The sequence below is a fragment of the Eschscholzia californica genome, unplaced genomic scaffold (assembly GCF_041429995.1).
Source record: "Eschscholzia californica isolate CP2 unplaced genomic scaffold, dmEscCali1.0.p SCAF_3, whole genome shotgun sequence".
NCBI lineage: Eukaryota > Viridiplantae > Streptophyta > Magnoliopsida > Ranunculales > Papaveraceae > Eschscholzia > Eschscholzia californica.
Window position 1 is genome coordinate 489470 of NW_028238420.1, and position 15673 is coordinate 505142.

The 15673-nt window shown below is 37.8% G+C and overlaps 2 protein-coding genes and 1 pseudogene across 2 annotated transcripts in view; 1 reads left to right on the forward strand and 2 right to left on the reverse strand.

Moving 5' to 3' along the window:
• The window catches only part of LOC147547416 (uncharacterized), a 37518-nt pseudogene extending 30812 nt beyond the window's left edge, over positions 1-6706 (reverse strand).
• Positions 1-15673, reverse strand: part of LOC147547414 (uncharacterized) — a 74101-nt gene that overhangs the window by 49696 nt on the left and 8732 nt on the right. The window lies entirely within an intron of this gene.
• Positions 1-15673, forward strand: part of LOC147547415 (putative pentatricopeptide repeat-containing protein At2g01510) — a 60267-nt gene that overhangs the window by 31057 nt on the left and 13537 nt on the right. The gene's annotated exons all lie outside the window — the stretch shown is intronic.

Sequence of the window (15673 nt, forward strand, 5' to 3'; positions counted from 1 at the left end):
CTTGGGTAACTGCTAGTAACTACCTAGGCAGTTCCCATATTATTCAGGGGAAATCCCTAAACCATAGGAGAGAGACGTGATTTTCCCAACTCCCATTTTTGAGAAATCAGAAACAACGTCCATTCTCAAGGTTTAGAAGATTTTGTCCGGATCTTAGGGGTAACAAGGAAATCTAATGTATCTTCAAGCTATGGATTCGGGTAAGTACCTCCTGAAACCTTTTACATCTCTTTAATTCATCAAATAGAGATCTTGGTTTAATTTCATTACTTGTATTTTGTTATTTATATGCATAAGTAATGAATTTTTCCATCATATATCTCTTTGTAAGACATGAGAGACTCCAAAGACTAATGAATGCCAATTATCTATAAGATATAAGAAAGAGAAAGTAAACTTATCTTATTTATGATGTGTGTGGTTCACGTAACTCTTTTGACATTGTCGAAGAAGATCAATATAACTACGACATACCATCACAAGGAAGTGGATACCAAATACCCAACATCTATGTAACTTGGTTTCGATTAGTTAATAAATTAATAGTTCAGAAAGAGAAACTTATCGGATTTTATGTTTTTGTTTGCATTTTCTTTTTATTCTTCACTTATTCTGATCACCCTCGTTGTGGTTGGAATATGTATAATCACTCGGGTATAATCCCACTTTTTCTTTTTGGAGTTTTGCTACTGGGTTCACCGAAAGTGACTGCTATCTTCTCATCATAAAATTTAGAGATCCAGTAAGCGAACAAGATTAAAATACACAAGAATTAATGGACCCCGAAATATATATGATTGTCTTAAGATTGTTATTTTCGGGGTTATGGATTCGGTTCTTGACAACTAATCATATAACACTATAAGATTATATAAATATAAAAATAAAAAACTTATCTTGTTTGATCGAGGCGAGTGGTCACTCTTTCCTTAAGACAATCATGTCCCCGCAATGGTGCTAACGGTCTACGGACATTTGTCTCCCAAGATACAACGATCACGTCATATAGAAAGAAGCACTACAATTCTATATGCTCCATCGAACTATCGAGTTACTTTGCTCTCAAACACGACTCTAGACGACTCAACTATTGTCTTTAAAATATACTAAAAGTTGTCCAAAAAACTTATTGGAAAAAGAAACCAAATTAGAGTATTTATAGAGTTAGCCATGACTCTTCAAGATGCCTCTCCATTGGGTTGTGACTACCCATAACTTGTAACTTTTCCCAAGTACCTATTGATATAATTCTACTCAAACAAAAATTGTTTATTAAATAATTTTCAAACAAATAGTGCAAATGCCTTTGATGTATTCCCCTTCTTATTGTAACCATAAATAAGTGAGGTGTAAGTTACATTGGTTGGTCAGATTCGTTTCCTGCATCACCAAGAAGAGTCTTTCCACCTCTTCCATAATTCCTGACTTGCAACACCAGTCTATGACTGTTGTGTGCATTACATGATTACGGAATACGTTCTTATCTATCATCTCCTCTATTAATCGGTTGGCTTCTTGCAGTCCCCCGGCCTTATAGAATCCATCAATCAGCGTAGTGAAAGAGAGTATGTTAGCGAGATCCTTATTCACCATTTCCTTAAACAAACTCAGTGCTTTTTCCATGTTTTAGTTCTTACAGCACCCATCAACAAGAACACTGTAAACATATTTATCTGGCAGAACTCCCTTTGACGCCATCTCATCGAACAACCTAAATCCTTCATCCAAGACGCCCGTATTTACAGTACCCATCTATAATTGCAGCATAAGTGACACCATTAGGAACTAGACCTTTCCCTGGAATACATTCGAACAATTCTCTAGCTCTTTCAATGTTTCCTGATTTGCAAAGACCATCAATTAGAGAATTGTAGGTAACAATGTTTGGTTCGACTCCTTTCCTACACATTTCATCATAAAGTTCGAAAGCTTTACCAGTATCAGCATACTTACAAAACCCAGAAATGAGAGAATTGTAAGTATAAACATCAGGTACAAAACCCTTCTCTTGAATTTTTGAGAAGGCTGACATAGCTTCCTTAATCTCTCCATTCCTTGAGAGACCATGGATGAGAACACTATAGGCTTTCACGTTTGGCAGAACTCCTCTTTCTATCATAGAATGAAACGTGGTGAACGCTTCCGTTGTGTTCCCCACTTTGCAATACCCTTCAATGAGGGCAATATAAATAAAGTCGTTCTGCAATAAATTATGATTCATCATCTTTTCTAAATATATACTTGCCTTGTGCATTTGTCCTGCCTTGCTATGCCCATGGATGAAAGAACCATATGTGTATACGTTAGGCTTTAACCCTTTTCCTATCATCTCGACTAAGTAAGTCTCTGCTTCTTCCATTTTCTCAACTTTGCAGAGGCCAATTATGAGGGAATTGTAGCAGAAAATGTCGGGCGCAACTCCCTTTTTGTTTATTCTCTCTAAAACCTTCTTAGCTTCGTCAAATCTACCTTCCCTGCAATGACCAGCAATAAGATTCGTGTAAACTACAGCATTTGGCTTCAAACCCTTCTCTACCATTTCTTTCAAAATAGCATCAGCTTGAGAGAAATCGCCTGATTGACATGCCATTGATTATCACGCTATAAGTAACAACTGTTGGACGTAAGTTCTTGTTCTTCATCTCATCAAGCATCTCAAAGGCCATGCACATATTACGTTCTTGGCAATACCCCTCAATCACCAACGTGTAAGTTTGAGAATCACATCCCCAACCCATTTCAACCATTTCATTCAAGACTTTACGAGCCTTCTCCATTCTGCCACCCTTACAGAGTCCACTAACAAGCATATTATAAGTGTTAGTACTAAATGTTCGCGGAAGCTATCAAACCTATCCTTGAAATTGATCCGACTATGAAAATTAATCGAAAAGCTAAGCCAAGGACTTAGTATGCAAACAGAATTAACGAGGTTCGGCTTTAAAGCCTACGTCCTCGGGCGAACAAGAAAATTGTATTGAAGGATAGATGAAGACGACTCACACAACCCGCAAGTTCGTCCCAAGATGGTACCGTATAGAAATTTAACCTTCTATACTAGATCTTCGACGACCGAGAAATTAAACACCGCTCAAAACAATGAATAAAATTTATCTCACAATTGCTCTCACTCTATGTTGAGTAGTTGTTGTGTTTGTGTTGATGTGTTTTGATTGGTACTCAAACCCCCTATTTATATATTGTATAAGCCGACCTTAACTTTAGGAAATTAGAAACTTCATATTGAAACCGCCACAAGCCAATTGCCAATTTGTAACCAAACCGCCTATTGCCAATTTGAAACCGCTTATTGCCAATTTGAACCCGCCTATATGCAGCAACTCAAAACTGCCTCTAGGCATCAACTCAAAACCGCCTCTGCCTCTCACAATTCTCCACCTCGTACATAATTTGATACACTTCAAATTTTGGATGAACACCAGGATACTCCTTGTAAGATATATCTGCTTCATCCGACTGCACTATATGACCATGGTTGCCTACGTACCTTTTTACAGGATCAAGCCTACCGTAGTTCTACCAATCCTTCACATAAAATTTACCTTGTCGCCATTACGCCCTTTCGGACAACTTAACACTAGCTGATTTCTAGCAATTTCAGGCAATGCTGAAACTTGCTACACGTCACCACTTTAGTCAACATGTCCGCGGGATTCTCATCTGTGTGAACCTTCATGAGAGAAACATCACCTTCCTATATGACATCTCGTAAAAAGTGATACCTGACATCGATATGCTTAATACGAGCATGATGAACCTGATTCTTCGCCAAGTGGATCACACTTTGACTATCACACCATACATCTACGCACTCCTGCTTAACCCCTAGATCATCCAGAAGACCCCACAACCACAATGTTTCCTTCACACCCTCGGCCATAGCCATATACTCGGCCTCCGTAGTAGATAACACAACTGTAGATTGTAACATCGATCGCCAACTAACTGGAGCACCATGTATCCTAAAATACATAACCAGTAGTAGTTGATCGTCTTCTATCTAGATCGCTAGCATAATCCGAGTCAACATAACCGCTTACCTTACATGTGTCTCCACCAAAGCACAAACCCGTATCAGCGGTACCCTTCAAGTACCTCAAGACCCACTTCACAGCTTCCCAATGTGTCTTCCCCGGTGTTGCCATAAACCTACTAACCACACTGACCGCCTGTGAAATATCCGGAAGAGTACACACCATAGCTTACACCAAACTACCAACTGCACTAGCATACGGTACACGATCCATATGATCCTTCTCCACCGTAGTAGTGGGAGATTGTTTTCCCGAGAGCCTGAAGTGTGGTGCCAAAGGTGTTGACACCGCCTTCGCATTCTGCATCCCAAACCGAGAAACTACTCGTTCGATGTAACCTTTCTGATTCAAGTACAGTTTCTTACTTGACCGCTCTCTCTTAATCTCCATTCCCAGTATCTTCTTTGCAGCGTCCATGTCTTTCATCTCAAACTCTTGACAGAGTTGAGATTTCAACTTATCTATCTCCACCATGCTTCGAGAAGCAATAAGCATGTCATCCACATACAAAAGGAGATAAATAAAGTCACCTTCGCGAAGCTTCTTGATGTATACACAATAATCATAGTCACTTCTGCGAAAACCATGCTTTATCATGAAAAAATCAAATCGTTTGTACCATTGGCGAGGGGATTGTTTTAATCTGTAAAGAGACTTCCTCAAACGACATACTTGATTTTCTTTACCCTCAACCTTGTATCCCTCAGGTTGAGCCATATAAATTTCTTCTTCCAAATCACCGTGCAAAAAGGCAGTTTTAACATCGAGTTGTTCCAGCTCAAGATCACTGTGAGCAACAATACTCAATAGCACTCAAACAGAAGCATGTTTCACGACCGGGGAGAAAATCTCATTGTAGTCGACCCCTTCTTTCTGTGCATAACCCCTGGCCACTAGTCTTGTCTTATACCTTGTACCCTTAATCTCGGAAGAATCCTCTTTCTTCTTGTACACCCATTTACAACCAATAACAGACTTACCTCCGGGCAATGGGACAACCTCCCATGTCTTGTTTTTGTGAAGAGACTCCATCTCTTCTTGCATAGCAACCAACCAACTCTCTCTTTCCTCCGCAGTAATAACTTGTTTGAAAGTGACCGGCTCGTCGTCTTCCACCAAGAGTGCATATTCAACCATATTTCCCTGCTTTGACCGTACTTCTCGGTCCCATCTTCTCTTCGTTCAATCTCAACAAGGCTCTCTGATACCAATTGTTAATTAGTACTAAACGTTCGCGGAAGCTATCAAACCTATCTTTGAAATTGATCCGACTATGAAAATTAATCGAAAAGCTAAGCCAAAGACTAAATATGCAAACATAATTAATGAGGTTCGGCTTTAAAGCCTACGTCTTCGGGCGAACAAGAAAACTTTATTGAAGGACAGATGAAGACGACTCACACAACCTGCAAGTTCGTCCCAAGATGGTACCGTATAGAAATTTAACCTTCTATACTAGATCTTCGACGACCGAGAAATTAAACACCGCTCAAAACAATGAATAAAATTTCTCTCACAATTGCTTTCACTCTATGTTGAGTAGTTGTGTTTGTGTTGATGTGTTTTGATTGGTACTCAAACTCCCTATTTATATATTGTATAAGCCGACCTTAACTTTAGGAAATTAGAAACTTCAAATTGAAACCGCCACAAGCCAATTGCCAATTTGTAACCAAACCGCCTATTGCCAATTTGAAACCGCCTACATGCAACAACTCAAAACCGCCTCTAGGCATCAACTCAAAACCGCCTCTGCCTCTCACAATATGTGATACTATTTATCTGAATACCTCTAGCTAGCATCTCGTCCCTCACTTTGAAAGCTTCATCAAAACAACCTTCTTTCATGAATCCATCAATCAACGCAGAATACGTAACGTAATTGGGCTGAAGAGCCATGTCTGACATCTCAAGCAATAACGATCGTTCCTCTCTCGACCTTCTCTCTTTGCATAACCCATTAATTGGTGTGGTGAAAGTATAGCTATCAGGGAACAACCCCTTCTGCATCATCAACCGTTTCAACTCAAAAGCTTCATCAAGAGCTCCAACTCTACATAAACCTCTGATAACAACATTATACGTAACCAAGTTAGGTTTGCAACTCTTCTCTTCCATTTCAACAAGTACCATTTTTGCCTCTTTCATCTTACCAACTTTGCAAAAAGCTCCAATAAAATTTGAATAAGTATACACGTCAAGAGGCATTTTTGCTTCGACCATTCCATCATAAACCTTCCAAAACAATCCCATCATATTAGCCCTCATTAAACTCCCAAGTAGAGAATTAGAACACCATAAACTAGGGATAAAACCAACATTCTTAACATACAAAAATCCATCCACAGCATTTTCCAACATTCCCATTTTCTTATATGTGTCAATAAGTATATCAACCACAACAGGATTAGACCCTTTGAATTCACGAAATATATCAAGTATTGAATCCAAAGTTGCAGAAGGGGATGAATATGTTTGTACCATTCATCTAAAAAACCATTTGCAGGTCCAAACAAGTTCACATTACATAGATTTACAACCATGATTGAGAAAGAATATAAATTTTGAGGGATACCCATTTGATTTTCAGACCAGTGAAAGAATTTGAGGGAGCGTCCAGGATCACTAGAAACCAAGGTCGGTGCCCTCATCATTCTCTACATCTTCTAACTTTTAGCAAAGACCGAAATATCCATCGACTTCTTTCTATCACAACTTTTTCATCCGAACTCCGATTCAACTTTCGTCTTCGCCGTTGGACTCACTATTGGCTGTACTTTTCATTAGTCCATTGATTGTTACTAAAATTCACTGAACCACCCTGGTCCAAATGACCAAATTGCCCTTCGAGCGTCTTTCTTCCATTTTTACCCGTTTTTCTTGTTCAACTCTATAGATAGTACCTAATCAAGAGAAATCTATAACTAATCAAAATAGAAGTATAAAATAAACTAACTTGTTTAAATTAAGTGACATAAATGTGGTGAATTCACACCACATCATGTACTAAGCATATAAAAGTGGATTGTCACTTCATTTGTTTCAAACTTCAAAGTAAAGAAATATGCACCCCTTTTGTTTCTTCTTCTAATCAACTCGCAGACATCTTCACTAAGACTCTTCCTAAGAGCCAGTTAGAAAGTATATGTAACAAGCTTGGAGTGTCGAATATCTACTCTCCAACCTGAAGGGGGTGTTGAAGTAATGATGGTATAATATGTAAATATATAGTTAATGTAAGGGTAGTATAGTCCATATAGATCATTTGTATTTATCTAAGTCTTTTCCTTTGTAAGAACTATGAGAGAAAAAATAATCAAAGAAAACTAGTTCAACCTTTCTTTACTCTTAATCTTTTTTTTCCACTCTAGATCTGCAACACTTTTTTTTTGGAAAAGATACTTCATTAATGGCCAAAAGGCAAATAAGAAATTACAATGAAGTAAACAGAAAATAAAACCACGCCTGACAAACCCAGGGGGCTAACCCAAAATTAAATGCTAAGAACAGAAAACTGCCACGCTAAATCATTGTTGTTTGATTTTTTACAAGGCCAGCGCTTTGGGGAAAGCTAAATATTTTCTGGGGTTTGAAATTTTAAAGGAAATATGTCGAATTTTAAAAATGTTCCGGGAAATAAATTTTAAGGGGAAATAAAAAAAAACCCTCCACCTTACCTCTCTGTCTTCTCCGCAAGCCGCCGGCCGGAAAATTTTTTTATTCATGGTCACCCGCCGGAAAATTTTCCGACCGGCGACTTGTCGGAGAAGACAGAGGTGAGGTGGAGAGAGAGAGGTGAGGTGGAGAGAGAGGTGAGGTGAAGAAGTTATTTTGCTTTCCCCAAAATAAAATTGTCAAACAAAATTGACCAATTTTTGACCAAATTTTCACACCCGGGAAACTATTTTGCTTTCCCCAAAGCGCTGGCCTTTTACAAAGGTAGATCTAATTCTCTAGGGGGTCTCTTCAAGACCGTCGGATATCACATGTATTAGGGTAGAGGAATCCCCTCTTATAAACAGACAGCTTAGTAAACCCTAGAACATTAACCAACAAGTCCTCTCTCTCTCTTGCATCACTTCTACCACCACCACCGCCGCCGCCTGATGAATCTCCCTTCTCCGCTACCACCACCAGCGCCACCACCATTCACAACCAAAAAACCTTATGTTTCTCATTAGCTGATGGTCTCCTCACTCGTGGTCTTATCTCCTCTGCACGAGGTGGTATTGATAGAATCATTAAGCACTCTTCTTCTATCTCAGAGGTCATCTCAACCGTCCATTTCGCTGTTTCTCGATATCAACTCTGATAGCTATGGACTGTTCCTTAGGAAACTCATTTATTCTGGGCATCCCCATTTCTCAGAAAAGCTTTATACTGTTACTATTATGGGTAGAGGTATATTACCCAACTCTTCAAATATAAATTCTATGATAATTTGTTAGTGTAAATTAGGGAAATTTGATGAAACCATTGATCATTTGAATCAACTATATCGAATTCGTTGTTCTTTACCCAACCATGTTATGTTTCTGTCTCTAATCAAGAGGTACGCAAAGGGAAAAGAGCTTGATTTAGCTAAAATACTTATACAGTCAGTAGTAGCCAAGATTGACCCCTCAATGATATCTAGTTTCGGGAGAAGTCTTTCCGGTGAAGCTGATGATCATTTGTTTAGCGATCTTTTAGGAAGCAAAGTCTGTTTTCCAAGTGTAGTTTTCAGCATTTTCATTTGTGCTTTGTGTGCGTGTGGCAAAACTGATCATGCTTGTTGTTTCCTCGACAAAATGAGAGCTCATGGATTGAAGTCTTTGCTTTCAACATACAACTCTCTGCTAAAGTGTCTTTGCAACGAAGGTTCTCTCGAGGCTGCTAAGAAACTGATTGCCTTATGGAGGAAGAAGGCATGCTTCCAAACCTAGCCACATTTAATACTAATAAATGAGCATTGCAAGCGAGGAGACCTGTTTTCAGCATTTAAGGCCTATAACGAAATGAAAGAGAGGGGTTTGAAACCGAGTGCTGCAATTTAGATGCGTTGTGCAGCGAAGGAAGGTTAATTGAGGCAGAAATTTTTTTTTGTGGGATGCTTAGGGCTGGTGTAGCTTCAGATGAAGGTGTCTACAGGACATTGATCAATGGGTACTTCAAGAATGATAAGCCTTTAAACGCAATTTGTCTTTTTCATAAGATGATAAAGTTTGGGATCAAGCTGAGTTCTCATACTTACGCTGCATTGGTGAATGGGCTAATCAAAAGGAACATGCCTGAGAAGGGTTACTACTATCTAAAATGTATGTTGGATGATGGGTTTGATCCAAATGCTGTTCTTTACACCATGCTTATCCATCAGTTTTGCAGGAAAGGAGATATCCTGTTCGCCTTGAGTTTATATGATCTAATGGGTAAAAAGGATATTGACCCTAATTTGATTACTTTTGGATCATTGATTAGTGGTGTTTGTAGAAATTTGAATGGCAAGTTTGCGTTTCGCTCTCCCTGACCACTTTCTATCCGAAAGTGGTCAGGGAGAGCGAAAGGCAAACTTGCCTTCTTACTCAGTAAGATGCCAATCAACCATTATCAAGGACCTCTTTGGTGGTCTTCCGTAGAAATGTTTGAACGTGCGTGGAAGTTGATCCAAGATGCAAAAGAAAAAGGACTAAGCCCTGATTTGCATCTCCATAATGCTATAATGAATGGATATAGATTAGGGCGGATAAGAGATGCATATAAGCATCTTGAGTCGATGCCAGAAGAAGGTTTGGTTCCGAATCAGGTGTCGTACACCATTCTTGTTGATGGATGTATAAGAGTTGGTGAAACTGACAAAGCAATAGAGGTGTTCAACAAAATGCACTCACGTGGTTGTGTTCCGGACAGAGTAACATACAATGCACTATTAAAAGGTTTATGTCAATCCAGAAGAGTACTTGATGCTTCATCTTTTATGCGCCCATGAATAAAAGGGGCTTATATCCAAGTAAGGTTTCTTATGATAGATTACTTAAATCTAGTTGTGATATTACAATGGCAAGGTCGGTGACCATTAGAAAGCATCTCCCGACACGCCCTAAACGGAATATCGCGACAAATATCACAACCAGATTTAAGTATTCTGTCATAAGAAACCTTACTTACTTGGGTATAAGCCCCTTTTATTCATCGCCTGCATAAGAGATAAAGCATCAAGTACTCTTCTGCCTTCAAGATATGTGAGGAAATGCTTCATTATGGTTATGTACCTAGTAATTCTAATTACAATAGAGTGCTTCGTGTTCCACCTGGACAAGGAAAATTACTAGAATCACATAAATTGATTGATATGATGCTTAAGAGACGAAAGTTTCCGGATGACGTGCTAAAACGACAAGTTGTGGAAGCATGTTTAGAACAAGGAGATAGCCTTTATGCTTGAGAAAAATATTCTTGTGTATGAACATGAGTGATTAAATCAGTTAGTGTGGAGCTTCATCTATACTTCAAAGAGTGTAAAAAAATAACATGACACAATTTTACTACCAATTTACCATTATATAAAGTCTCAAGGGCTTCATAAACAAAAAAACAAGAGTTTCATCGTCACAAACTCGTAGCTCATAACACTTAAGCAAACCACAAAACGAAAATAAAGTCATGTTGTCCAACATCTCAAACAAAAACAAAAGAGTTTTTCTTTTCAATGTAATGCATCAACTCCTAATGAGACCATCATCCAAGGATGTTTTCATCTTCGTCATCACTAGTTCCATCACCAACAATATACAAATCAAACAACTATTACTAACACAATTAACACATATCGAACAACTATTACTATTTACTAACACATACACATACTAACAATTAAACAAATTGTTATTACTAACACTAACACTATAACAGTGTATAAGTATAACAGTAAGTCAGTAACCTATATTGCAAAAACAAAAAATAACAGTAACCTATTGCTAGCCTATTACTAACACTAACACATATTTTGTTTAGTATTAGTCTAACACCTTTCAACAATAACTTATAACTTAGTATTTCTTCATAAACATAATAATATTAGTATTACTAATGAAAACCTAAAGAGAAATCGAGAGAATGACTGAATGAGTATGAAAACCTAGAGAGAGAGAGAGAGAGAACACCTAGAGAGAGATAGAAGAAAACCTAGAGAGAGAGAGAAGAAAATCAAGAGAAAGAGAGAAGAAAATCGAGACATACCTGTTGTTCTGGTTGCTGCTTGAGTCCTTCCAGTTCGTAGAGAGAGAGAGAGAGAGAGCGAAGGAAAAAAACCCTAAACCCTCTATTTTATTTTCAAATTTCTAAATACACACCAGTGGTTTGAAGTGTACGCTTTGATGCGTACCGCCCCGACTCGTACGCTTCGGTTGAAGAAAGCGTACGAGTTGATTGTGATGACAAAAGCGTACAACTCGATTCGGTTGGGTTACTCATCGAAGCGAAGCGCGCCTCGATGTGCCCGCTTCAATCGCTTTTTCAAACATTGGGCGGTAGTCCCTCTCCTGTGGTGTATAAGGCAAACAGAGTCGGTGTGGGATAAGCCCCTCTGTTTCAGTCTTGGTAGGGCCTCTATGGCGCTGCTTTTTTTTTTTTGCTGCTCCTCCCTGTGACGGTGGGGGAGAGCAGGCTATCTTGTATGTTATTATTGGGGAGGCATCTAGTTCCCGGTTACCTCTCCAGGACCTTTTACAGTTTTCCGTCACAATTCTTATTCCTTGTATCTTCCGCTTTTTTCTAATATTAATTCAAAGTTTCAAAAAAAAAAATCTATACTTGGTCTTGTGGCATATACTTGTCTCTGACAAGGTAAACTTAATCAAACCTCGATACTGTATTAATTGATTACTACTTCTCCTCCTCCCATGACCTATCACTGTTCAGAGTTTAATGATTTTTAACTTGCTGATTCCTTTTTTATATTCCCGTCGGTGAAAGAGTGGACTTGTTCTACCACCAAAGAGTCACGTTATCTGCCGCTTATGACCAAAGGTTTTTCAAATCAAACTGCTAAGCTAGACCCTTGGTTGACATATTATGATAATCTGCTCATTTGAAATTGTGCATTGCTAGTTGCTATGATATGTTTTGAGAAGCTAACTAGTAAAGTTCTGGGCTTCTAGTAAGAAGCCAAAAAGATATCATTTTTGTAGTAGGATTCTTAACAGGTGGGTAACTACTAGTATTTGGAGGAAAACATTAAGGGGCTATATTTGTCTTCTACTTGATGCCTTGATGAGTTCATTCATATGTCACATAACTACATAAGTCATCTATATGTTGGCATTTGGCCCCTAAACTATCATTTCCATGTGGTCTAATCAGTTCTAGTTTTTGAAGCATTTATCTTCAATGTTTTAAAATACGTTTTTACGCCTTAAGGCGGTTTGCTCTCACAAGACGAGGCGGCACTGTTTTCTTGCAAGAAAAATGATATCAATTATATAAGAACATAACATAGTTTTTATACTTTACTACTATAATATAAAATCGTAAGTGTTTAATAAACAAAAGTACTATTTTTTGTGTTGCCCAACTGAAAAGTAACAGGTTACTTCAGATGCCCACGTTTTATTCTCAAGTTCAAATACGTAAGCCTCGAGGCATCTGGTGACCGCCTCGATTCGAGGCGCGCCTTGAGAGTTACGCTTCAAAGTTTTTAAAACATTGTCTATCTTCGTGCTGACCCAAGTGTACATTTAATTTGGTTTTAATCATGCAGAGATTCTTACATTACAACATGTTTTTCCAATTACAGTGCCTCCGCTATCTCGCCAAACATGTATTGTGGAAGTGCATAATTTGTCTGGTAGGGTCAGTAATTTATGTAACACCTAATGTGATCATAACCAGCCACATAGCGCACCAGGTAGACTCACCTTGGCCTAGTAGTACCCGATAGAAAGCCTTTTCCTTCAAACATAGCCTTCCTAGATCACCAAAAGGCCATGCCGAAGTGTAAGACAGCGCAGTGCCCCTATCTAGGTATTTGTTTAGGATGTTCTTTTTGGGTATTTATCTTCGTCGCTATAATGTTTTCATGTAGTGTGCAAGTGTGTTTTCATACGACATTTTATGGATGTGTTATTTTCATACTAAATTAACGTAACACAAGATTTTTTGAAAGATCGTTGTATCATATAAGCGATAGAATAAAACATGAATTGCCGACTAGATATCGTATGAAAACTACGGGTAAACTAGTAAACTTCTGTAGAAACAAAACCAAATTTATATATTTGGATCATTAGGAAGTCTTTTAGCCGATCGTCGAAAGACAATGGTAAGAGGAGCAGAAAATGATACCAGTCATAACATAGGGGCCAACGTGAAAGAGCTCATATAAATTCATTTGGGCTCCTCCAATTCACTTGGGTTCCACAAAAACACCACACTAATCATGTATAGTACATGTGAGACTATTATTCCCAACACTTCCTAATCAAAATTTGAAAAAAAAGGTCGAAGCCAATATTTCTTTAAACAATAAAGCTAGATCAACGCTCACGGGTCCTTTAATAGATTTCTTGTATTTAATATTAGTATCTCCATAAAATGATTAGACAAAAAATAAATAAAATGGTTGAATGCTCCTTGATTGGAGTCATACAACTTGCTGGAGTAACCAAACAACTCTTTGACGAATGGGATTTCATTGCGGAGTATATTCCATTGTGAGGTCAACGACTCAAATTGAATATAAGTACTGATGCAGGAGCATCCGGGCCGGGCTCGTAAAATCGTGAGACCATAGCTTAGTCGGCTAAGTCATTAGTTTTAGAGAAGTCCTAGTTTAGTAAGATTCATAATGAATCCAGGTTTAGGAAGTTACCTTATGTTAGTATTACTATTATTTAGGAAATTTTTATGTTTGAGTATCTTTAATATTTAGGAATCCTAGTTTGAGTCTATCTAGGAAAGTCTAATATCTTATAAAAGGAGGTCCAATCTGTCTTTATATTGATATTGAAGAGAAAAACCAATAAGTTCAATAAAGTTTACAGTTATTTAGAGTTATTTTATTGTTCTTCATTCTATTTTATTATCTTCTTTTAATTCCGCTGCGACTACATCAAGTGGTATCAGAGCCATATTTTTTTAATCGTTCACAATGGTTAACACTACTATTCCTTTTGAATGTTGAAAAAATTTCTACGTTTATGTTGGGATCACATTCGCGATCAGGGGCGGCCCAGGCCCAAAGCAGACAAAGCGGCTGCTTTGGGCCTCACTTGATAAAGGGCCCCAAAACTCAAATTACTTGAAAGCACTCCCAAGGAAAGAAAAGAAAAAGCTAATCAAAGTTTTTAAGTCCATTGAATGTCGGCGCCAACCCACTTAGTAGTTTACGGTACCTGTTTTGGATGCAAATTTTAGTAACAACTAACTGTGGGGCCCATAAAAGCAAATTAAAAACCTACTCTAACAGAGAAATTAAAAACCTATTATAACTTGGTTTAACTCTTTCCAAAAAGAGTTAAACCAAGATTAATAGGCAACCAGGCAACTTATTTTGAACGGACAGGATCAGCCACCATGGAGGATCAAAAAGAGCATTCTAGAAGCTAGGGCAAAGATTAATAGGCAACCAGGCAACTTATTTTGTTATTGCCACCGCGATGCAAACACTGCGGCCCACTTAGTGGCCCAGCAGTACATGGCCCATTAACTTTTCTCCTTTTGAGTTGTGGTTTTGGGTTTGTTTATTTGTATTTAACTTCTTGAACTTTGTATTTCACTACTGTCTAACAGTTTATCAATGAAGTTATCTTCCAAAAACTCTTTCCAAAAAGAAACCTGGTCTAACTTTTTATTTCTACAATCATAAATGATATTCTAACCTTAATAGTTTCTCCACCATTTTCTAATTTTTTTTATACTCTCCTTCTATAAATTATTAATGTTATGTTTCGGGGGGATTGTGCCCAAATAAAATCCCCAACAGTTATCTCTCTCAACTCTACCAAGAGATAATGGTTCTCATCTTTTTTTCTCCGTCATTGTTTACTCCGTATTCTATTTTTGAAATGGACCCATGATAGATTTCTTTTTTTTTTTTTTTGAAATGGACCCATGATAGATAAGATCAAACCGGAAATACCATTTGTCTCATACTACTCTCTCAATACAGAATCTCATATTATGAAAAATAATAATGGTTTGCTCATATCGAACTCGAAGTGCATGCTATTATTACTTTTTTTTTGTTGAAATGCATGCTATTATTACTTATTATTCATATTTTATATAGGGAAGGCATAGTCTTCTTTTTCTCTCAAACAAAAACTCATTGGCGCCAAGTGTGAGGAGATGCTAGACGATTGGTAATTTCTCCCCTAACCAGGATAAAAGACACTATTGAAGCGGCCTATCGCATGCATATTTTATGTACATCTGGTTGCACTAATTGCATAGTATCATACATAGCTATTTCAGGTGTTACCCATCCGCCAAGAGAGTTTATAAACAAATAAATATCCTTGGTACCATCCTCTATTGTAAGATATATCATGAGACCAATAAGTTGATTCGAGATCTCACACTATCAACGTTTTGGCTCTATTTTTTGAGTTAGTTATATTTGATGTTATCTCTCTTTAAAAAGA